This window comes from Hesperophylax consimilis, chromosome 6 (assembly GCF_061612785.1).
Source record: "Hesperophylax consimilis isolate HC1 chromosome 6, BYU_Hcon_1.0, whole genome shotgun sequence".
NCBI lineage: Eukaryota > Metazoa > Arthropoda > Insecta > Trichoptera > Limnephilidae > Hesperophylax > Hesperophylax consimilis.
This window is the reverse complement of record NC_142841.1, coordinates 21,598,870-21,624,365: the sequence shown is the minus strand read 5'-3', so window position 1 is coordinate 21,624,365 and position 25,496 is coordinate 21,598,870. Positions and strand designations below refer to the sequence as shown.

The 25,496-nt window shown below is 33.4% G+C and overlaps 1 protein-coding gene across 1 annotated transcript in view; it reads right to left on the bottom strand.

Annotated features, from left to right (window-relative positions):
• The window catches only part of TkR86C (Tachykinin-like receptor at 86C), a 521,539-nt gene that overhangs the window by 284,412 nt on the left and 211,631 nt on the right, over positions 1–25,496 (bottom strand). The gene's annotated exons all lie outside the window — the stretch shown is intronic.

Here is a 25,496-nt window from a genome sequence, read left to right as displayed (position 1 = left end):
CTGACCCAAATCTGTTATTTTGTCGCACTTTTTTTGTCTTGAATGACATTAATTTGCCTTGTTAAAATACACCAAGCCAGGTCACTCATATTAAGTTATCCTGTGTCTCAAGGTGCCCTCCTTTTTGTATATAAAAATGTATAACTTGTAAAGTTCACAACATTCGTGTTTGTGACAATTGGTAACACCAAGCGTGTTCCCTTGCTCATTTTTTTTGGTCATTTTAAGTAGGTAAAACCCAATCAGGTCTTAAATAAACCACTACAAACCTTTATATTATAAGCAAAGAATATGTAAAGCCAAAGAGGCCTCCTTTGCTATATATATATTATTTTTTTGTCTTGTATAAAAAATTCTTGTTCACATATGTCTTGTATTATGTCATCACTTACCGTGTAAACTCAACTTTTGGTTGTGTCATCACAGTATATTGTAAGCAAAGAGTAAGTAAAACCAATAGGTCTCTTTCGCTATATTTGTGCGCTGTGTAAGTAATTACTACCATCACACCACATGTCTTGTACAATTGTATCTGCTTGTCATGTTACTTTTGTATTATGCTGATACCAATAACTATCGACATCACCGAGTATGTTTATTGTGTATTTTGTTCATATGCCGTCTGTATAGAAATGGAAACTTCTTTATCAACTTAAACGTAAATTTGTCTTCCACCATGATACGAGAGATCGTTATAAAATCCACCACGATACGAGAGATCGTTATAAAATCCACCATGATACGTGCGAACGTTATAAAATCCAACGCTATACGAGAAGCTCGTCATAATCACTTAATTCTTTCGCCAGTACAGCGAATATGTAATTTGTCTCAATGCTTTGATATAAATACCTACTGTCTTACACCCTTGCAATACTAGGCTTGACCTTTTTTTCAAAATCGTTCAAATTCTTACATGATACGTGAAGACGTCATAATACTTACCGTGATTCGTGCGAACGATATAATATCAATTGGCCTTTCTTAATTAAGATTGCCACCTGTTTATACTTGAACTACCTGACGTAGATCATTTTACCCGGATATGTCTTGTCATTTTTAAAATATTTGACACTTTTGTTAAACTTGCCAAACAGCAGGAAATTTCCCTCTTGGAAGAATTTAAAAAAAAAAAAAAAATAACATTGAAGCTGTGCATTCAGCAAATTTTGGTTGAACTGATGCCTGTAGACTTCTTGTAACTAAACCCAAGAACTATCTACTATCTACTATCCATTGACCATGGACTAATCATCGGCTTCACTTTTGATTATGAGGTATCGTGTCGTAGGAGGTCAATCGGGACATGACACAAAAACACCTAACTCGTCGGCTGGGAAACGAATAAGAAAACTCCCAGGTTTGTGAAATTTGAACAAGGGTCTGTCATTTTCTCACAAATTTGTAGAAGATTAAATCGACCCCTAGTCTTTCATCCAATACACATGAAAGACTAGAATTGTATTATGTTATATGTTATGTTTCATCACACCTTCTTGTAAATATAATGAGTCGGGAAACCTGCTGTCAAATATATTTCGCTCTCTCTTGAAGATCGAATCCGGACTCTAGCCAGTTTTCAGCAGATTTCTGTACTCAAACATCTTCTTTCGTCATCACTTTCAACATGTACATATTGTTAAAATTATTCACTTATTTGGAAATAGTACGATAAGCATTGGCTTATCGTCTGTCAAATAGGACAAACCTCATCCACGAATCTTTTTTCTCACCCCTTCTTCCATCATCCCTTCACCCTTCAATGAAATATATTCACTACGTTTTCTTCCTTGAAAGCCTTACGTTGTTACCGCTTTAGCGATGACATTGACCATGAAAGGTCAATTGCTTTCAAAGAAGTTATTTTTTGTCTCACTGCACAAACATGTTCTTGTATCAGTGGATTTGTATTCAGTACTATTGCACTGAATGGACTATACAGAGTCACCTCTTGATACGAAAACATATTTTTTTTCACATTTGTAAAATATCAACTAGTTAGGAACATCTCTATCCTTCTCTTTCTCTGGTTTCTGGCAAGCAAATCTCTTTCTTCTACCCAAGGCACATTTGTTTCTCTCCAACCATTTTTGCATCATTGGTCTACCAGGCAGGTAAACTTCAAGAATTTTGTTCTAATAATAATTCACCCCTGGACTAAAAAGAAGCCCAGCAGCCTCTCTCATCACCAGCTGAGCCCTCTTCATTGCCGCCTTCACTACCGTCACGGAGGTCCCCTTTCTTCAGCCTCGTTATATAAAAAGCACCCGACCACACTCAACTCAATCAAGTGTGAGCCGTTTGTGCAGTTTCGAACAAGTTGTCTCACAATATAATGACACTTTCCAAACAACAACCTCCGAGCATGTCAGCTCCAGGCTAGTTGTCCGTTCCTGCCAAATCAACAGTTGTCTTTTGCCCCATCAAGCACTGACACAAGCACCGTCTTGCAAATACTAAAACATGCACACCAACCAGTTGCCGTTCATGCAGACTCACCAAATGCCGTTTGTGCATACTCACCACCAACCTCCATTTGGCACCAACCTATGTTACTCGCAGCCCTGCACGCTTTAATAACCAGTACAACCTTGTTTACTACCAGCATGGACCCACTCTGGCACCTCTACAAACCTGAAGCACCTATTTTGACCTCTGTGATAGTAGAACCCCTCCGCAACAACAAAGTTCCACACCGTGTTCTTTTCCAAGACCCTAGTGTTCATTTGAGTGTAATCTCAAAGGGTCATGTGTTAGTGAAAATAACAAGTGCTACGCAAACTCCGACCCACTACGCAAACAAACTACGCTTCGCAAATCTTAGCTTCCCGGACCAATGATAAACTTACAGTCATTTTTTTTCTCTCTCTTTCAAATGTCACTGTGTTTTGTCTTGTCTTGTCATGTCATGTCATGTCATGTCATATGTTACTATGTTTTGTCTTGTCTTGTCATGTCATGTCATATGTTACTGTGTTCTGTCTTGTCCTGTCATGTCATGTCATATGTTACTGTATTTTGTCTTGTCTTGTCATGTCACTATGTGTTTTATGTTGGTCATCAATTAGCTAGCACACCCAACAATCTCTCTCTCTCTCTCTCTCGCAAGCCAGTGGCATGTTGTAAGTAAAAGAGGATTCTTAAGCCTATTGCTTCATTGCCACGTCGCTTTTTCTCGGGCGGGCGGGGATGTGTCACGTAACGAATCGGACACGTTCAAAACTCCCGCGAATTCAAATTAGTAAGCGGTGGTTGTTACCATTGTCACTGTGCGCGCGCACCTGCCTCGTGCACGGCCAAGTTGGTAAAACTGCTCCACGCCACACTCGCCGGCATTCAAACCACCAACGGCCACACTCACAATCTAGCTTTGGCCCTGCCTACATGTCTGTTCTGCTATCAACGAGGACGCCGTGTTTGCGCGCCTAAATTAACGGCCGCTTTGTACAAGTATTTTCAAAGCCTGTACCTAATCGCTGTGCCTACTCACCATGGAGAAATGTACGCGTAATAGCGCGTACAGTACGGAAGATAACCCTCCTTTTGTGGTTCATCATGTACGCGAAACCTACTACAGATTCATGTAAGCGGACTAACTATCTTTACCTTTTATGTGCCTTTTGTGACTTGATCTATGCCTACACCCACGCTTGCCAGCCAGAACCTAAATTATCAAGAGAGATTGTTCCTAACGAAACGCTAGGGATATTTAGGATGTAAATGACCCATCTCATTTGTGTACCTGTTTGTAATTGTGCTTTGTGAATATACCATCATACCCCATTAATGCGTTTCCTTTGACGAATTCGAAGTGGTTTGTTTGTTAATCAGTTCCCCGTGTAAAAGCAGAAGCTGACCTGACCCCTGATGATCATGACCTCACCTTCTACCACCTGAGCTAACGCCGATATGTACTAAGGCACCCTTTTTGCAATAGACCTCTCACAGGGAAATTGCGCCCTTTTACAATATAAAAGTCTTTTAAGTATGCGGTTATTCAGATTTGGCTAAAGTTAGTTTAAAAAATGTAAGCTTTAGAATAATGTTCCCCCATCATGGTTATTCTATAAAAAACTTCCATTCCCAATGGAATGCAAATATATGACAAAAATATATTTATAAATACAAATTTAATAAAGAAATTTACACATGCCGTGACCAGCTCAGGTACAGGGGCTCCATCGAAGCCAGAGTAAAGTTGGCCTCTCAGAAGCTGGGAGTACTGTACAGGGCCCGCAGATAATATAATAGTACACAACTGCTGACCCTGTACAAATTGCAAGTGCGCCCTACTGTCAAATTTGGCAGCCATCTCTGGTCCGGAGCCCCTAAATACCTGAAAAAAACCCTTGACTCTGTGCAAAAACGGGCGGTCCGTTTGATAGATTCCCCAATCTTAACAAACGGACTGCAATCTTTAGAGCACAGGCGTCAGGTAGGTATGCTGTCCTTGTTCTATCGGTATTACAATGGAAGATGCTCTGAGGAACTAGCGTCATTGATCCTTTCGGCACCGGTGCGTAGTCGGGATACACGCCAAACGCGCGCCCAACATTTGTACACGGTTGACATTTGTCACATGAGAACGGGTCGCCTCTACGATTTGTTCTTAAGTCCAACAGCTCGGCTGTGGAACGAGCTGCCGGCCTCTGTGTTTCCTCCCTCCTACAACATGGGACTCTTCAAGACCTATGTTCAGTATGTTCACTCCTTCCTCTCTACAAAAAGACCCTCCTCACAGCTTCCCCAAAGATGACATAGGCCCTGAGGGAAATTATTTTCTTCAGGGCCTCCTGTGTGGAGTTAATATAAAAAAAATAAATAAAAAATAAATGCTGGGTTTCGAACATTCTATCTCTTTGTCACAAACCACAGGTCTAAAGCACAAGCATTGTTACAAAATGTCGCTAGCAACGTGTCGTGAGTCGGAATAACCTGGCACAGCTGGTCGTGAGAAACTGGCGTCGCCGAAGAGTTTAAAAAATGTCGACAACGCGTTGCCAGTACACGTGCCTCCACGCGAACGTATGACGGTAGTCGGCAAGATACCTTAATCGTCGAATAACGGTTACTTGCGTATCTCTGTGGATAGGAGGGAGAAGGGTCTTAGTCTTAGAATTGATTATGTTTGGAGTTCGTTTCTTTTGAAAACGAAACTTCATTCTTTTTTAAGAGCTTTGATACAAATATATGATACAAAGATATTCAAATTTGTTCCGCTCTGAACTTACTACTTTGAAAAATTATCATATACTACTGGAATGCCCAACCTGCGGCCCAAATGAAGATTTTTTGGGGCCCAAAATGAAATTTTGAGTTTTATATGTTTTGGATTTTGGTATTCACACAAAAAAAATGCTGTCGTAAATTTATCACAATTATATTATATTTTTACTAGCTTATTATTAGACCTCGGATTGATTTTTTGCTTAAAAATTGCCAGGCGCATTGCCGGACAACGAAAGTATTTTTGCGATCAATTCCAACTGTTATGTTTTTTCTGCAAATTTATCAGAAGATCAAATGCAACGGGTCTAGGGCAAACAGGTGGAAGATGCAGTATTTGAACGAGAAAAACAATACTGAGTAAATATAAAACGCATCACCAATTGGTGTCTGGAGATGTCAAGCAATAAATGAAAAACCCCATCGAGAGTCCGAGCCCTACTTTTTAAGAATATGTCAGCTCCAACACTCGGCGAGCGCGTGGAACCGGCAATATAATAATGAAAGAGCGTGAGACGGCTATAGTCTGAGCATTGACCAATCGAAAAATCCTTTGACTTTTTAAGCAACTCTTTGTTTTGTTTACCCGTGTTAGCAATGGTGCGAATCCCAAAATTTCAGTAGATCTACCGTTTTCAGCAAAAATCTACTGATCCTCCGAGATTCATAGAAAAACAACTGAAATTTGTGAAAATGAATCGAATTTTTTTGAAAACCTACCAAATTCAGTTAAAATCCACAGATATATTTAGAAAAATGTACCGAAGTTTTTGAAATCTCAGGACTATCCCAGTCAAAGTACTTTTCTGGTCTTAATTCCGAGAAGTCGCAGAGTGACCCATAAATAATCTCTCTAGCATCTACCTAATTGCTAGAAATTGCTGCAGACTTGAAACTAAATCCGGGATAAGTGCCTACTCTTAAAACCCGGAATATCCACCATAGTGTATACTTTCACAATGTTTTTGTTGGACCACCTCATAATGTCATAGTACAATAATAGCATACGAGTTTCATATCTCCGGATGAAATGGGACAATGCTATCCCTAATTTGGGGAAATTAACATTGAAGGAAGTAAAGGGGGGAATTAGGTGGGTAAAAGGAATTTTTTTTTTGGAATAACTTAATGAGTAAAACCTCCAATTGTAATATCTAGGAGATGTGACCATATCTTTTTCTGATTTTTCTCTTTCAAATTTTCGTTTAGAAGTTGCTTACATTATCTTCAATAGTTAGAAGGAAATTTTTTAAGTACCTGTCTATTTAAAAATGGTTACTAAACATGGCTACAGCCATTTCAAGCAACGTTTCGATTCTGAATAGTCTACTCTCAAGAGGGAGATTTTGAAAGTATCTTATTTTTTTACATTAGTTCCACACATGAGGCCCTGAAGAAAAAGAAATCCCTAACGGCCTATGTCATCTTTGGTGATGCTGTGTGTAGGGTAATGTTGAAGTTCTGGGAAATTGAAGGTATGAAGGGTGGGTAGGAATCTGGGAGAATATATGTCCATTTATTTATTTTTTAACATAATTGTATTTCATAATGTTTTCCCCACTGGGAAGACATTTTACATTTTCAGTATTTTTGTTTTACTTTATTAAATTTTAATTTTAGTATAATCTAATATAATTTAATCTATTTATCTATCTCACTTCCGTCAGTCTTTGTTTTATTTGCAATGCTCTATCAATTTTGTGTCTCCCTGTGTCCCAGATCCATTATTTTATGAACGCTTTGAATGTATTGACATTTGTTTGGCTTTTGTAGGAAAGTGGTAATTTCTTATAAAGTTTTATGTCATAGTAAATGAAACTTCTTTGTCCAAAAGATGTCTTAGTTTTTGCTTGTTGGATGTATTTATATGTTTATGTTCGTTAGTAGATCAAGTATATTTTTTTTGAGTAAATATAAGTGTTGTTTTAGCATTGAATTATTTAAGTTACATGATGTTTAGATTATTAAAAATATGGTCAGAGCAAGTTCTAATGAGTACTTTGAGTAGTATTTTCAAGATGGCGTTTTGCGTTTTAATTAGGGGATTTAAATTTCATTATTTGCAATTCCCCATCCATTTATTCCATATTCTAATAAAGATTGACAAATGGCAATGTAGATTATAATAAGTTCTCTTTAGTCAAAAACATTTTTTTTGTTTTAAAAAGTAAGCAAATTTTTTAAATTTGTTAGTTGTACAGTTTATACGTTCTATACATTTAAGATTTTTATCGAATTCTACGCCTTGATACCTTATGTGATTGACCTTTTCTAATGACGGACAGTGGCATAGTCGTTTTATATCACGGAAAACATGGATTTTTATATTAAATTTCGATAATTCATCTTCCATGTTGCTTATTTTCAAAGCAATATATTTCGTTTTATTCCCATTCAGGGCAAGTGGGTTAAAATTGAACCATTTCTTGATATTGTGTAAAGCAGCTTCAGCTTTGTTAAATGTTTGCTTCCAGTTTTCCCCATTTGTGAGGATAACGGTGTCATTGGTACAACTAATAATTTCAACATCGGTTTTTATATTGCATAAGTGGTCAATGAAAATTAAAAACAAGATCCGACCCAAAACACTTCCCTGTGGCACACCAATTTTTTGTCTTATTACCAATTTTTACAATTTGTTTCTTTTTGCGTATAGCTTTTGAATAATCATAATTCTTTATCTGTGATCCCTATCTTATCAAGCTTTAAAAAAAGTTAATTGTGTTTTATATTGTCAAAGGCTTTTGAAAGATCGTGGAATTATCCAAAGCATTTTCTACCTGCATTTAGATGAAAAAAATATATTTATAACTAGAGTAATGGCGTCAGATGTACCAAGATTTTTCCTAAAGTCAAATTGATTTTGCGGCAATAAGTAATTGTATTTTATATTATTATTTTTTCCAATGTAATTTAATTAGTTGGTTTTGAATGTTTTTTTTCCATAACTTTTGAGAGGGTATTCAGAAGTGTGATTGGTCTGTAGTTACTAATATTCCTCTGACTAACTCATTTATACTCTGATAATACTGTGCCTTGTTAAAATAATGATGGGAATAAGCTTTCATTAATGGATCTATTTATTAGAAAGTGAATGGGATCAATGATTTCATCTTGCAGATATTTTTTGTTTTCATTGAGATTCCATCACTGCCTGATGAGGATGTGGGTTTAAAAATTTGATAAGTTACGAGTTAATTCACTTTTGGTAGAAGGTCTTAAGGAAAATATGTTTCTTGGAGACGTGGTATGTCCGGTAGTATTTTGGTTTTAAAATGGAGGTAGGTATATTTTGTTTGCTAATTCAGAGCCTATGTTGGCAAAGTATTTATTTTTACAATTTAATAATTGGTTCGCATCTGTGTGTAGAGACACGATATCATTTTTTGTTTCCATTATTTTGATTTGTTTACCTTTGTTGTGTTTTGTGTGGGTTCATTCCTTAATTATTTGCCATAAACGTTTTATCATCTTTTTTTAACAATTTAAGAGATTTTCTTTTTAAAATTAGAGCAAATAATATGAATATGAATCCATTCCTCCCACGGTGGTAGAAGGAGTCCAACTGCAGAGGTTATTAGGTCTCCCTTAACCAGTCTCTCCCGATCTGTCCCACTATACAACAAGTGGGAAAACGCATTCACCGCCAAGATCTACAGCCCGGACCCCTTGCTAAGTCAACAAACGTAGCAAAACACACAGAGCGACCAATGGCAGGGGAGCTGGTTTTCCAATAAATGGTTTTTTGGGCGACGGAACCCAAACCTGTTATTATTTCTGTTGAATTATATTTACTGTGGAGATCATTTATGTTGGCAAATTTATATTTTAATTAAATGAATAATAAAAGAAAAATGTCAACGTAAATCCTATACAATTTGATTGAGAGTGAAACTTCAAAGGCATCTGGCTTTATTTCTCAACCCATTCAAATACGCGTAAAAACCTTTTCTCTCTTGACAAAGCGCTACTAAAATCTAAAGACAAAATCTAATTTGTGGGACTTTTGTTTTAATTGTCTTAAACTGAGAACTTTAAAAATTAAGAGGCAAGAGAATTATGGATGGAAGGTATCAAAGATGAATTGGTTAACACAAACCGCAGAAGTAAACACGTTTTCCTTTTAGACAAGAGACTCATTTCGTTTGATATAACTTTTAAATAACCTTTTTAAATTGTGATTTGTTTTTTGGGTATTATGCCGTGTTGCGCTACCTCATTCTTTAGCCAACGTTCCGGACAGCATTGCAGTGTCCATCATCAGGGCATCACTATAGTATTTTTGGCCGTGAAAATCTCAAATCTAATCTAAAATAAAAAAAAAGTATCTAGTATAATTTTTTTTAATATGATTTATGCACGGTGTAAATTTATTTATAAATGCTTTGTGAGCTTTTACACGGAACGGAATCAAGTATTTTAGTAATGATTATAAGAATAAGTGGTATTTTTTTAAGACAAACAGTCTCGTTTTACGAATAATCTGACAGTATTATAAAAACTACGGATGACGTTACTTGTAGAATATTTAGCAAGCAGACGGTAAAACAAACAAAACAGTAAAAAAATATATACAGCAAATTCACAAAGCGGAAACATCAAACATTCTCTAAAGATGAGCTCTGTTCATTCTCTGCTCAATTTCTTGTTCAATGAAACGATTTGTATTTCAACAACACTACCAGACCACCGTGATTTTATAAATTCTTCATTAATTTTTTTTTTAATTTTCCAAGTGACTGCTAATTTAAAAAAAGTTATCAAAAAGAGTGTAAAAGCTAGATCAAAGTTGGATGGTAAGTGAAAAAATATAATATTATTATAAAACATGAATCAACAAATAACGCTTAACGCTTAACGAGTTAGGGAAAAGTTGTGTACCGAATAATCTGTAAAGTTTTTAAATGAACCAATAAATGGATGGAAAATATCGATGATATCGCCTAATTTATTTTCATCACGATGCATTCTAGATATCAGTGAAAACTGTTTTAATTTATATCAGTAGGTGTATTAGGTCACTTTAATTAAAAGCAAAACTAGCTTTCATGGTTTTAAAACAATAAGTTCCAGCAGGACTTAACGAGGTTTTCAATGATTCCATGAAATTAATATACCGCGGTATAGTTACGTAATGTCCACCAAATAAATTATCTTAAATATGACGTAGGTACAAGAGGCCTACCATACATTTCTTATATTCATAAAATAATGTTAAAATTTACAAACTAATTGCAAGAAATCAATCTTTGCTCACAAAAATACAAAAATCACAAAATTTCAAGTTGGTTTGGACTAGAAGGTCCACTGTGCCACAGCCTGCTCTACTAACGTAACAAAAGCAGGAAGCATACAAAATAACTCCCATGGTCATATTTAAAGGTTGACTCTATTCTACAAAAACAAATGAATGTAATGCACAATCAACTTTAAGGGATGACTCGTTAGTGATATCGACGAAAAAGGGCGTGCTCTTCTATACAAATCACAAATGCGCCGTCACTGTCATCTGCTGGTACCTCTATAATATCAAATAAAAAAAATAAAAAATTACGTGATGTTATCTTTCTTTCATGCAATTGTGCGGCCAAAAATAGGTGTTATTTTTATATATCCATTAATTGGCTTGTTATATGCATAATTGAAGGGGTTATGCACACATTTGATACTCATCTCAACTTTTTTCGACTAATGCAGGTTAGCCATTCCTAATTCGCTGTTTTCATAAATTATTTGATGTTTTTCCCACTGCCTTACAGTCACAACCCTGATTAAATACTGGTAGGTAGGCCCGCCACTGGTAGGTAACGTATAAGTATTAGGGCACCGTTGCTAAGCAAGGGTGAAAAGTTCACAGTTAATCCTATCATATTTCATGTGAATTTTGTATTGTGTTTTGACTAACCTTTCATACAATATGAGTAGGAAATGTAATACTTGAAGAAATCTTGCTTTATTATTAGGGTATTTATCTTCGAATATATTTATATATATTTAAATGAAATATTTCAAGAGAAATTTCACCTCAAGGGCTAATTCTTTATAGACGTTTTTTTAACATCTTCTAATATGGTCGTTTTTCCTTATTGTAATATGAAGTTACAAACCCGACAAGAAAGGTAAAATATGTAATGAAATAGTAGGTTGGTAATTTGAACGGCTGAAAATATGTTTCAATATTGATTGATTACGTTTTCAAGTGGTTACATAGGTGAATTTCCATTTTAATTTTGATTATAAACTTTTGATAAGTACAAGTGAATTCTGATTTTATACAAGTGGACTTTTCAATCACTTTTTAAAGATTTTTAAGCTTAATTTTGAAATCAGGTTATTCGTTTATCTTTATGGGTACACATATTGTAATAAAATAATGAAAATCGACTTACGAAAATATGTAATGGGTGTTAAGGGATGTATTTGACTTAATTTAACGAGAGATTGCTTATTAGAAGTAAAAAATATCAATGAAATCTTGGTCTCGTGTGATATTTTAATTTTTTTTTCAATTAAAAACATAGAAAATCAGTAGGTATTGGACAGCTATGCTCGATGTGTGTGTGGTTGGGCTGTTGACCCGTGACAACAGTAGGAAATTAAAAATAAAACTGTTTTTGAAAAAAAAAACATATTTCACCCTGTACCTACATGTCCGTTTGTGGATCACGTTAAAAATGATGAAAAAACATTGATTTCTGGTAATGCAGTTTCACCAAGTAAAAATCCCACTACTAGATTATATCTACATTTATTTTTACGATGGTAGTGGTAAAAAATGATTACATCGGTTAACCTTGTTACACGGGAAAAAAGGTATTTCAAATACTTTTACAGCATTGTTACCAAAAAGGTTTTGAAAGAATCTTTTTACGAAATGGAATTACATTTATTATAGACGGTAGAAATATTTCTGTAAGTTTATTGGTACATAAAAAATCTTTTGAGGTTGCAGGGATTATTTTCACTCCTGAGATGAAATCTTTAATAAGGTTTTATTACATCACCCAACCTCCTTCTAACTCTTATATTTCATTTCATCAAGCTCTGGTACCAAGTATCATCAGCAATACAAATGAAATTGGAGCTACGAGACATATTATTTGGAAATAAATACTCGGAACGTTTTCTAATAAAGAGAATCCCACAATAAGGTGAGTATACATTTCTTATCTATAGATGGAAATTACCAAAAGGGTACATCACTAGGTCGACATATTTTTTTCAACGTACATAACCTCGTATTAGAACTAAACAAGATATTTTTTGACAACCTTTTTATGTTTTTTTTTTACGTTTTCATCATTCCGCAATGATAGAATGTTTGCTAAACACAACACTGGGATGATTTTATTTACTCAGATTCATTGCGTCTTTTTAGGTATTCAAAGAGGGTATATTAAATGAGTATGAAAGGATTATGAGTGATTATTTCTATTCTATGATTAAATCAAAGATTTGCTATAAACAGCAATTTTATTAATCGAAAAAGCAGCTCCGCTATGTTAGTCAAAACTTTTTCCTAAAAGTAATATTCTAATTTTTAATCAGATAAATATCTTACGGACGAACTTTTCGATAAATTTTTTTTATCACTTGATATTGTAATCCCAATTTGAAAAAGACAATTAAAATAATTTTCTGTGAATAGTTAAGTACTTTATTGATTAATCGCTTTCTTACAATTAGTTCCAATTTTGAAAATGACTCTCACATTCAAAGCTAAATCCGAGTTCTTTCAACCAGAGTTACAGACAAACACAACCGAATTTGGTATTAACACTGTATACTTTGTATCCTGATGAATAACCCTTTGGTTTTGAAAGATGTAGATCATTTTCATAAAATGGTTTAAACAGTTTTAATTTAATTTAGGTCATTATTTGTCTATCTGAGTTGGTTACGGTGTGTAGGTGTGTATGTATGAAATTAATATTGTTTTTTCGAAGGAACAGTAAGAAATAAATCATTTATTACATGAAAAGCGACTTGAGCTTGTTAAACGAACTCAATCCTTTCTTGCTAAGTCACACGGATCTAAATATGGATTCTACATTAACAGGTAGCTTCTAGCAAGAACGATGAATTATGCAAAGGGCAGGGATAGAGTAAATATTTTATCTGTCGAAAGAAACAAGTTAATTTTATGGGAAAAGGAGCATTAATTTTTAACAAAGATTCTACTGAATTGAAATTGCCATATTAAATGAGAATAGTACTGTATTTCATGCTCATACCGCAGAACTTCAACATCTTTTTAATTTCTTCAAAAATTTACCTTGCGCGAGTCTCACTTTAATTTTCTAATTGTATTTTACTATTTGTTAATTGGACGCAATTACATATTTTATTTGTAACAATGAATATGAATAAATATTTTATTTGTAAGAATACATATGTAACAACGCGGCCACACTATATTCACGGAGAAAAAATCAGTACATATTGCTGATTTATTAAAATCCGGTTAAAAACGGGATTTGCGGCCGTATCTTGCTAAAATTTTAGTAATTTACCGATATATCGGTACACGTGTTCATTCACCTGCATTTGTTCTGATAGTATACAATGACCGAATGCGAAATTCTAAGAGTTTTTATGAACACGTGTTCCGACATTGCAATAACACATTCGTGTTTTACTGAAAGTTTGTAAGGAAACCTGTCAATTCATTCGTTAAAACCGGTTTTTAACCAGATTACGAATGATTTGAAGATATTCTTAATAATTAAGTTAACTTCAGTTCAGTTCAATAAGTATTCTCCGCGTAGGGTGATAGGAGATATACTAGCGATTCTTGACATTATTCGGAGTCGAAATAAAAGAACCAAAAATGTCACCGGAGAACGAAATATAATTAAAATTTTATCTCCAAATATTGTCAGGAATTAGTGATTAAAGATAATCAGGTACATCCCTAAATACTCTGTACAACGCTTTCTACCGAATATAATAATAAGTTGAATTAAAAATTAACAATGGTAAAATGTTGTTTGATGTCTGTTTTTAGAATTCGCATAAATAATAAAGTACAAATCCGGACTGGTTTAATGGGTGAATGGAATTAAAAATAAATGTATCTCTTATTATACTTACCCTTTCCGGACGAATCCCGCGCACTGCGTGGGAAGCATATTTAGTCCTAATGGTCGTAACCCCGCGCACTGCGCGGGACAGTGTCCGGTCCTTTTGAATACATTTTATGAGATATTGGGAGTAAATTTTCTCTTTTCTATGATTATACTATTATTATATTTATACGATTATACTAGGTGTAAATCCATGGAAACGCAAAATCGTAGTAATAGCATCACCTCAAGAGGTTAGTGCACTTTACCCCTGGACACCTTGTATATAAATACAGTATCTAAACCAGTCATACGGGCGCCGTTAATTTATTTTTAATAAAATGTGGTGACTACAAAACTTATTGACCTACACGGTGAACAAAAAGAAATTATAGTAAATGCATAAGTAAACTTGTATTATATGAAAATGAAATACTTTGTATGCATATAAATTGTGATGAATTTTCAATATTCTGACAAAGAAGCCATTGGCTTTGAAATATGTAGATTATTATGAATTACAAGTGGTGAAAACAAAGTATTTAATATTCATAAAAAAATAAAATGACGCCCTAAAGTAATTTTTCAAATATTGAGGAAAAATATTACGACCAAACTAACAAAATATATTAAATATTTATCATACCCAAAGGGCAAGCATTATTTAAACTTTTTAGCTAGGCTTCGGAAGTTACGTTAATAATCTGAGCTTGCCCTGAAAATTTAAGGGTTAGTATCAAAATTCGTAAGGACTGTCGAGGAAAATATCTTATGGGTTGAAAAAGTATTTGTAGGACAATGAATCATTGTTGTCATTGTAACATACGAGTAGGCAGCCGAATATTTTCCCAAAAAATATCGTCAATAATTTTTTGTAAGAGTGTGTAGGTATTTTAATATATTTTATTTATACCGTAAAAGAAAAATGATTGAACATAAATGGAAGGCCGTAAGTTAAAGTAATTGCAAAGAATAAAGGACAGCTCATATTTTACTTCCCAACATTTAATCGCTTGGATTCACAATAAGAAATATTTGTCCCAAAGCAACGTTTCGATAAATTTGAAAATGGACTTGGCAAATTGGAACGGAATTGTTTTAAACCTCTGCGAAAATATTACCAAATCGTTATTTCATAATATTGTCTTTTATCTCGTGTGAGATTTTTAAAGCATTAAATTGAGAAGATTTATTCATTTAATCCTTGGAACAAGGTAAACAGAGGTAGGTAGTTAGTCAATGCAAGGCCTTAGACAGTAAAAAAATTAACAGATGTTTTTGTTCCCATCCATTCTTTTCCTATCGTATTCCCATTTACACCTTATCGTTTCATTCTTCCACGCGAAGAAATTTATTTCATGATAATACGACAAAAAATACATTCAAAATTTAATCCGACCTGCATTGAAATCAAACAAATCGATAAACAATTTAATATAATTTATTGTAAAGTTGAATATAATTGTTCTATCTTGTCCTTTCACTTTAAAACCCACTCTGATACAGTGAAAAAATTCAGCATAAATTTGTAATTATTCATTGTTCTTGGGTTTATTTTTTAAAACTCTTTCTAATTTTCATAAAAAAATATTTTAACTCTAATTTAATAATTTTATTTTTAAGTTCTGCCAGTTTTTATTATTGTGACAACTGTTTTGGCGTTCAAGGCCATTTTCAAATTGTGGCCAAGTCACGTTGAGCAGACTTATTTGTACGATTCTCTTTGAATTTGAATTTTTAAGCTTTCTGAAATAATTTTCACTGGTTAAACCTATTTGTGACAATAGATTATCTATTCTCTTGGATTTAAAAAAAATATTTCACCATCAACCTCATGCTCGACTGTTTAGCAGATTTTATTATTGTTTTTGGTCATAGATGTATTATACTGGATTAGCCCTGTCTAGTTAAATTAATTTAAAAAATGACACCACAGCGTACGTCACGAATATGGAGATGAACTTAACAACCCAACTCTGTTTAAACTCCTTGTACAAGCGTTCAAACTCGTAAGCAAAACCAAGCAACAGCGTTCATTTTGTAACCAAGGTGTTGTTGTAATTTGAATACAAAGTCACCAAACCATTTTTTTTTTAATATTTCTATTTTTGAGACCGATAATTCGTGGTGGAATTCCATTATAATATATTATAATAAAACAAATAAAAAACTTTATTCCACTTAATTTTATTTTGACCGTAACCGGTTTCAGCTCGTCAAAGCCATCTTCAGACTGGTACACAAAATTCTTAGTCTACGGTTTATATACACAACATATGGGGGAGGGGGGAGAGGGGTAGTTTATAGGGTTTTAATCAATTTTATTTGTTACTAAGTCGTTTAAGATTGTCGAATTTCTAAATATTTGGTAAATCCAGTAAGCTAATTACCTTGGGTTTGTAGCTCATTTCAATATTTATTAGGGAAAAAACCTCACAGGTAATATGCATTATTAATGACCTAATTTTATTGTCAAATCATTATTTATGATGGGATTATATTTGCTTTTTGAAAATATACATGTTTACATTTGAGAAATTATTATAGGAATTAAGAAAGTAGGTACTTAGCAACTAATACTAATAGCTTATTAATTACAAAGTTACTTATACTGAAATAACAATGCTTAATAAAGGATTAAAATACTGTCCAAACTAACCACTTAACTTAAAAGATCTCGAGAATCTCGCGGTAGATAAAGATATTGCAACGTCAGATTACGGTAAAAAATATCTATGTACTAAAATAATAAAAAACGCGACGACTGAGGGGAAATTTTCTAGCGAAGCACGTATCGTAAAATCAATAAAAAATAAAATCAAACAAAATAATCTGATTATCTCAAAAGCAGATAAAGGCAACAGTACAGTTATCTTAAATAAATCAGATTATTTAGAAAAAGTCCAAGATGTGCTGGACACCAGTAATGTAACCTTATTGAAAAAGGACCCCACTCCTAAATTTGCAGCAGACGTAAACACAATTCTAAATTCATGCCAAACCTTGATTAAAAATAAATACCATAAAAATAGCCTTTCTGTTATGAACCCCCAATGCCCACGTCTATATGGACAGCCAAAAGTACACAAAAATAATATGCCACTAAGACCAGTAGTGTCATATAATTCAGCCCCTGCCTATAAATTAGCAAAATTTGGAAATAATATTATAAAAAATACTCTTAATTTAAAACCAAAATACGGAATAATAAATTCCCTACAAATAATAGACCTCATTAAAGACATCAAAGTACCCAATAATGCTACCTTAGTTTCATTTGATGTTGTTAGTTTGTTCTCAAACATACCAACAAACGAATTAAAAATAATTATTAATAATTACATGGAAAAAATAAACATTAATTTAATAAAACGTAACGAAATAACAAGATTACTAAATACATGCATAGAACAAAATTTCTTTAGATTTAATAATAACTATTACATCCAATCTAGTGGGTCAGCTATGGGGAGCCCGATTTCACCGGTCTTGGCTGAATTTTTCATGGATTATATCGAAGAATCCATCGAAAAACTAAAATCGTTTAATAAAGTGGCCTTCTACCGTAGATATGTAGATGACATTCTGATTATCTGGACAGGAACAAACAGACAATTAGATATTTTTCTAAAAGAAATCAATAAAATTAACAAATCAATCCAGTTCACAATGGAAATGGGGGGTAATAAGATTAACTTTCTCGACATAGGTATCGAAATCATTAACAATAAATTAGAATTTTCAATTTATAGAAAACCTACATATAGTGATAATATCATACACAATACATCTAGACACCACATTTCACATAAATTATCAGTATTTTATTCACTCATTCACAGACTTTTACACGTGCCTTTGAATTATATAAATTATAATAATGAATTAAATATTATTAAAACTATCGCCAATAACAACGGATACAAAAGCGAAACTATTGATAGGCTAATAGAGAAAAAGGATAAAAAACTTACATTAACAATCATTTCACAAGGCCTTGAAAATAAAAATGAAAAAGATAGTAATAAACAATGGGTTAAAATCCCGTATATTGGTGAAATATCAACAAAAATATCTAGATTAACCAATAATGATAAATGCAAAACAGCTTTTTATAATGTAAACTCTCTAGGTAGAATTTTAATTAACAACAAAGATAAGAGAGAAAAACTCGAGAACTCGGGCGTTTACCAAGTGAACTGCGCTAACTGCCCAGCATATTACGTTGGTCAAACAGGGAGATCTTTCAAAACCCGTATTAAAGAACATTTTACAAATTGGGTAAATAATAAAGGCGAATTGTCAAATGTAGCATCACATTTATTAGAAAACAAACACTCGTTTGATAAAGACAGAGATGTTAAAGTCCTCCATACTTGCAATAAAGGCCACAAGCTTGATAGATTAGAATCTTTAGAAATTACTCGCTTAATTAATAAAATAGACCCTAACTTTGTAATGAATAAACAATTAGAATCATTTGCCAAGTCTCCGCTCTTGTATCCATTGTAATTTTCATAATAATTTCGACATTAAAATATGTAGTTAGGTTAGACCATCCCTACTTCAATGTAAACATGTACCCCTTCAATAAGTAACTTTGTAATTAATAAGCTATTAGTATTAGTTGCTAAGTCCCTACTTTCTTAATTCCTATAATAATTTCTCAAATGTAAACATGTAAATTTTCAAAAAGCAAATATAATCCCATCATAAATAATGATTTGACAATAAAATTAGGTCATTAATAATGCATATTACCTGTGAGGTTTTTTCCCTAATAAATATTGAAATGAGCTACAAACCCAAGGTAATTAGCTTACTGGATTTACCAAATATTTAGAAATTCGACAATCTTAAACGACTTAGTAACAAATAAAATTGATTAAAACCCTATAAACTACCCCTCTCCCCCCTCCCCCATATGTTGTGTATATAAACCGTAGACTAAGAATTTTGTGTACCAGTCTGAAGGTGGCTTTGACGAGCTGAAACCGGTTACGGTCAAAATAAAATTAAGTGGAATAAAGTTTTTTTATTTGTTTTATTATAATACAATTTTTTTTATTAAACCAGGTCTGAATCAGGTAAAGGACTAATAAATAACACAAAATGATTTTTATTTTCACATTTTTACTTTTTGGATTCATACACTACATATTGAACCATAACGGGAAACGTACACATATTTTCTCTTGAGCAGAAGTTTTTTATGAAATTAAAAATTTATTTATATAAAATAGTACATAATTATCAAAGAAAGCGTTTACTTTGTAGCTTGACAATTTAATCAAATGAAAAGTTTTTTTTAACCCCTTTGTTAGGCTTATAAGACAGCATTATAGAAAACTAGTCTAGGAACAAACATTAATAATGTATGAAATATAATATTAAAATAAAGCGAGAGAATTCATATTAGACGAGGTCAGAGCTTCAGAAAGGGTGTGGTGGGGTGGTATAAGGTAGGGTGGAGGTTACATGGTTACAATATCAATTTATTTATGGCCATTAAATAAGCTTTTACATTGTGTTTTTTGTTGTTGTGTTTGTCTCATTTTTTCGAATATAGGCAGGACTTTACATATCTACGGAAAAAAATACGATTGTACCTTCCTTCCCAGGGACTGGAGTGAACCGTGCCAACAACCTTGCCAAATGCATGCCGATCGGGCAGGACCGACATTTATTTCTTATATTAACTGCTGTGATGTCATACGATTTCAGAGAAATGTCTATTTGGTTTATATTTGTAGTGCCATTTTTTGTGAAATATATAGATGGTGCTTAATCAAAGCTAGACAATAACAACCAGTAATTAAAATAACCTTTCTCAGATTAAACAACGATACCTAATTTGTAGGTATATTAATTTCGGTTCCATGCCAACTCAACACAGTGACTATTCAACACACCTTTAAAAAATGATATAAAGTCAAACGATGAAAAAAAATATTTTTTTTACCTTACCTAACCTAACCTAACCTACTTAACCCTGTTAATAATGTTTTTGTTTCATCACTTTCCATGACTTTATATAATTTTTTAAAGAGGTTTTGAATTATCATTTTTATGATTTATCCGGTCATCATTAAATTCTATCTACACAGCATGCTCAGAAATTATAAAGGACCTGAAGGAAATTGCAGTCTAAACGTTTGGGATGAAAATGATTTGAGCACACATGGTTTCCTGATGATGGTACGGTCAACGTGTTCCAAAATTGTGATAATTAATGTATTCGAAATTTACTAAAAAATTAACAGGAAACCTGTTTATTCATTCGTTAAGGGCCTGCAATCCCTTTTTTAAATAAATTAGAAAAACTCTGTTCCGACATCGTGATAATTAATGTATTCGAAATTTACTAAAAGTTCAACCAGAAACCTGTTCATTCACTCGTTAAAGGCCAGCAATCCGTTTTTTAAAATAAAATAAGCAAATACTTTTTTTTCCGTATTTGTAACTTGACAATATATAATAAATATTACCCAGTTATTTTCACATAGTTCAATCCGGATTGCTTATATCCATTTCTCAATTTTTTCTTGGTTTGTGGGGAAACCTATGCGAATATTAGACATGTTAAGAATAATTATCCCTATACTTAACAAATTAAGCTTACACGGACGTTCCTTTTCATGTAACATATCTCCCACCACCTTCATCACCTCTACAGCAATAGTTGTAATTAAATAAATAAATATGACAAAAAACAACACATTTTTGTTATAATACAACATCGGATTGATTTTATTAATTAATTTCATTCATTTAATATATATATCCAGCTAACAATAAAAACACCCTAATAAAATGGAACTTCCTTCTTCTTCTGGCGTTAGTAAGATTAGATTGTTAATATTAATTTTAGTTGTAAGTTGCTAAATATGTAAATACTCGTATATATGTCGTTAAGATAGTAGTTATAGGCCTTAGTCGTAAGTCACTAGATATAAGTCTTAGAGATATATAAGTCAGTAGTTCTAGTATTAACTATTTAAGAAATATATTTGTACAGCGCCCTTGAGGTGATTTCTCACGAAAACGGCGCTATATAAATTAGCCAAATATTATTATTATTATCGCTTGTCGCTAATAGTTGTTGCGCTGATTAAGGTAACATTTAAAAAATTGCTCAATATATAATAAAAAAGGTATGTGTAATATATATATGTTTACTTTGTAATATAAATTTTTTCAATAAAAATAAAAATGTAATTAACATATTACTCACAAAATAAATTACTCAACGACGCGATTTTTAATAATTGTGGACTTAATACAACCCTGAATCAGAGACAAGTCCAAATAACCCATACTTCTGAAGTTTTTTGCAAGTAAAAACACGTGATTTTAATGGAATAATGGACAGATCACCTTCAACATATCAACTAGAAATACTCGATCGAAAATTCTTTTCAACAAATTTTTTTCAGTACCACCAAGTCTGTATATAACAGTAAACGTGTTCAACTGCACGGAATATAGTTACAAGAAAGCTATAGTAACATCCATCAATAATATTAGTAATTAAGCTTAGAATAAAATTATTATTCTTCCGAATTTCTAAATAACTAATAGCAAATTTTACTGCTTGATTACTGTTCTACTAAACTACAGGGTTTTCCAATAAGAGGTGTTATTTTGATATTCAATCGTAAAAGATCAATAGTTTCGTTGCTTGTGTGGCACGTAGCGCCGTCTTGTTGAAAGTGAACGCTGTCCAGATCAATACCATCCAATTCCTGCCATAAAAAAATCATTAATCATCTCTTGATAGTGCAATCCATTCACCTAACTGTTGCTCCAGTCTCATTTTCGAAAAAATAAGGTCCAATGACTCCGCCGGACCATAAACCGCACCAAACAGTCTCATTTTGAGGATAGAGAGGCTTTTCAACAATAAATCTTGGGTTTTCCGAGCCCCAGATACGACAATTTTGCTTGTTGACGAAGCCACCGAGGTGAAAAAGGGCCTCATCACTCAAGATGATTTGCATTTGATTGAAGACATGAAGCGTGTATTGTTCCATTTTTATTAATGACGTAGTTTTTAATTGTCAAATGTCAAAAAATGACAGCTTCAAAAGTAACATCTGCCGAAATAGCGAGCTATTTAAAATAACACCTCATATTGGAAAACCCTGTATTACGCATATAAAATGTTTGTGAAAGCACTTATGGGCGTAGAATGCAAAAATACTCAAATAATTAACCTTAGATTTATATGTGTACACTTTTAAACATTTTCAAAATGTATGATTTTAGTTATGAAACCTAACGCAGATGGAAAAAAAAAACTAAATACAGTTTTTGATTACACACACGGTTCTGATCTTTTTTAAAATAACCAAGTTACATATTAATGATATTTTATCCTCCATGACTGGCAAGGTTGTACGTGTTAAATAATAAATACGTAGGATGTGCTACTTTTAACGTAATAAATCTTCTTGATCTAATTTATTCCCCAAAAAATATCTCCATAAATCTGTGAGGTGATTTTAATAACAGCCTTTGGGAATCAACGGGTACTGACGTCCAAATTATGTATAATCTTTTTTGCCATTAGATTGAAAAACTCGGCACGTTACTTTGCATGATTTCCACAGAATGTAGTATATATCAGTTTTTGCTTAGGTGAGTCGTAATAATATATGGTCTTAATTGGATATTCGAATCCACTTTTTGCCTTCTGATATTTAAATCTCTCATTTAAAGCCAATAAATTTCATTCAAATGAAGTTCACAATTCATTTTCTTTAATGACATGAAAAATTAATTTGTTTCCTAATATAAGACATAATAATAATAAATCAGCATTTCAAAATTTCCAATCAAAATTCAAGGACTAAGTTGTATTTATTTGGTAACAGTTTTTTTTTATCCTAATCGTGGTTAATAATCATGAAGAATAAGAGTATGTAAATTTAAATTAATTGTTTTTTCCGATGTAATAATAAAAGTATTTATGGTAAAAATACAGATGATAGGACAATACTCTTCTGTCCCAGCTCCGTGAACATTCGAGTGTAAGAAGTTCAAACGCGGACCGTTGCGAAAATTTTTACACAAGAAAGATTTTTTTTTAAAACAAAACGCATTAAACGCACAAAACGCATAATTATTGGAGGACGAAATAAATAATAAAATGAAAAAAAGTGGATTTGGAATTGGATAGGGCGCAGATCTTCAATGAAATTGTAATAGTAATTTAGAATAATAATATTTTAAAAAAAAGGAGTTTCGAGGAAGCAAGGCGACGGTGGGGGGAGGGGTACTAGCTAACTGTCGTTCAATTGAGCTGGATCACTGAACTAAATCCTTACGAATGAGGTATATATAGTATGGGCCACGCATATCGTATCATTCACTGTCCGATGTGAGATATTTCGGGCATCTCAGTCGGTGCGCTCAAGCGTTCGCCGTTAACTTCAAAATGCCGACATGCACGCTGAGATATTGTACAAGTCGTACTGAAAAATATAGATTGCTCCATCGTCATATCCTTCAAACTTTTGTTCACACTGAGACAATAAAGGTCCAGAGTTGGGACAAGACAGTAATTTTGTCATGTCCTCGTGTTAACTACGGAGTGTTAAGTTTTTTGTAGTACACATTAGGTGCTTACTCATTGATGTGAAACGGATAATTCCGTTTTCTATCTTATATGCGCAGCGACTTCAACGGATATTAGCGTATTCAGATTCAAGTTCACGTCTTCAGGTGTTTGTTTTACATTATTTTTGATTTGGCAATCTATTTGAAGCAATGACCAGAGTATTAGAAACCTATTCTCATTATCGCCCTGGTGAAAGACCACCGTCAAGAATTGAAACGTTGCCTGAAATGGAATAAGCCACCCATTTGCCATGCAGTAGTTCCACTGGTTTCGGGAAAATGTGAAAAATTTCCATGTGAATCTAAGGATTGCGATGGTATAAAACACTTCTAATTTTTATTTACAGGTAAAGCTTTTATCAACTTTCGTGGGTGGTTTTCCACTCGTAGCCATTGACCGTTTAGAAATAACATCTCACCCAAGTACTACCAATGAAACGATTACGAATGAGATAATTTCTCTAGAGCTGACAAATTTCCCGATAGAAACAGTTTCTCCCAAGGTTAAAACCTCTGTGCAAGAGATAATTTCCCCGGAAAAAACAATTTCTCCGGAGGGGATAACTTCTTTGGAGTTTAGGAATTCTATGAAAGAGACATTTTCCCCGGAGGAAAAAAATTCCCCGAAAGAGACAACATCTTCGGAGGCAGCGACTTTCCTGGAGGTGAACGATTTTAGCGAGGATACAACTTCTCCGGAGGTGAAAATTTTCCCGGAGGTGAGAACTTTTCTGGAAGAGGCAACCTCCCCGGAGGGGACAATTCCTCCGGAGTGGATAACGTCTACGAAGCTTAGAAATTCTCTCGAAGAGGCATTTTCCCCAAAGGGTATAACTTCCCTGGAGTTTAGGAATTCTTTGGAAAAGGTAATTTCCCAGGAGGAGACAATTTTCCCAGAGGAAAAATATCTGGAGGTGACAAGGACAGCAGAAAACCCGGAATATAGATTAGGTCATGCGATGGATTCTATTCCCATTCGTAAAAGTGATACTGGCACAACGTGCAACTGCTTTCCAATGATATTGACCACTTTCGATACAGGTTAATTCGGAAAGCGGAATTTATATGTGGTTGTAGGGTCTAATCGCTTTGTGGTTTTTTATGAAATTATTTAACCGACTCTTTTAGTTAGCTTAGATAATGTTATTAGATAATACTGTTTGTGAAACCAATATTTCAGTAAATTTATGGTTCATTTTAAGGGATTAATATATATTTTTTAAGTGAAAGTTGTTGAATACTACTGCTAAACGAATCTTTTTAAATGATCCTCGTAATATAAAATAAGCATTTTTTTAATAATATGTTTATCAATTGTTCATTGAATTTGAATTTATCTTAGTACGGAGACTGTTTCTATGAAAATTGTATATAAATTCACTCTTTCTAATTTTGTGGTATTTCACTAAAATGGCGCTATAAAATAATTTACTATCGCAGGGGTAGGCAGAGAGGTGAGACCGCCAAACAACCCTATTTGGGTACAAAACTCCTTGATTAAATTACTTTCAAACTCCTACATCCTCCTCTATTTTTCCGACCTTTGTCACAACCTGACTGAAGTGTTTGATTCGCCCGATTGTG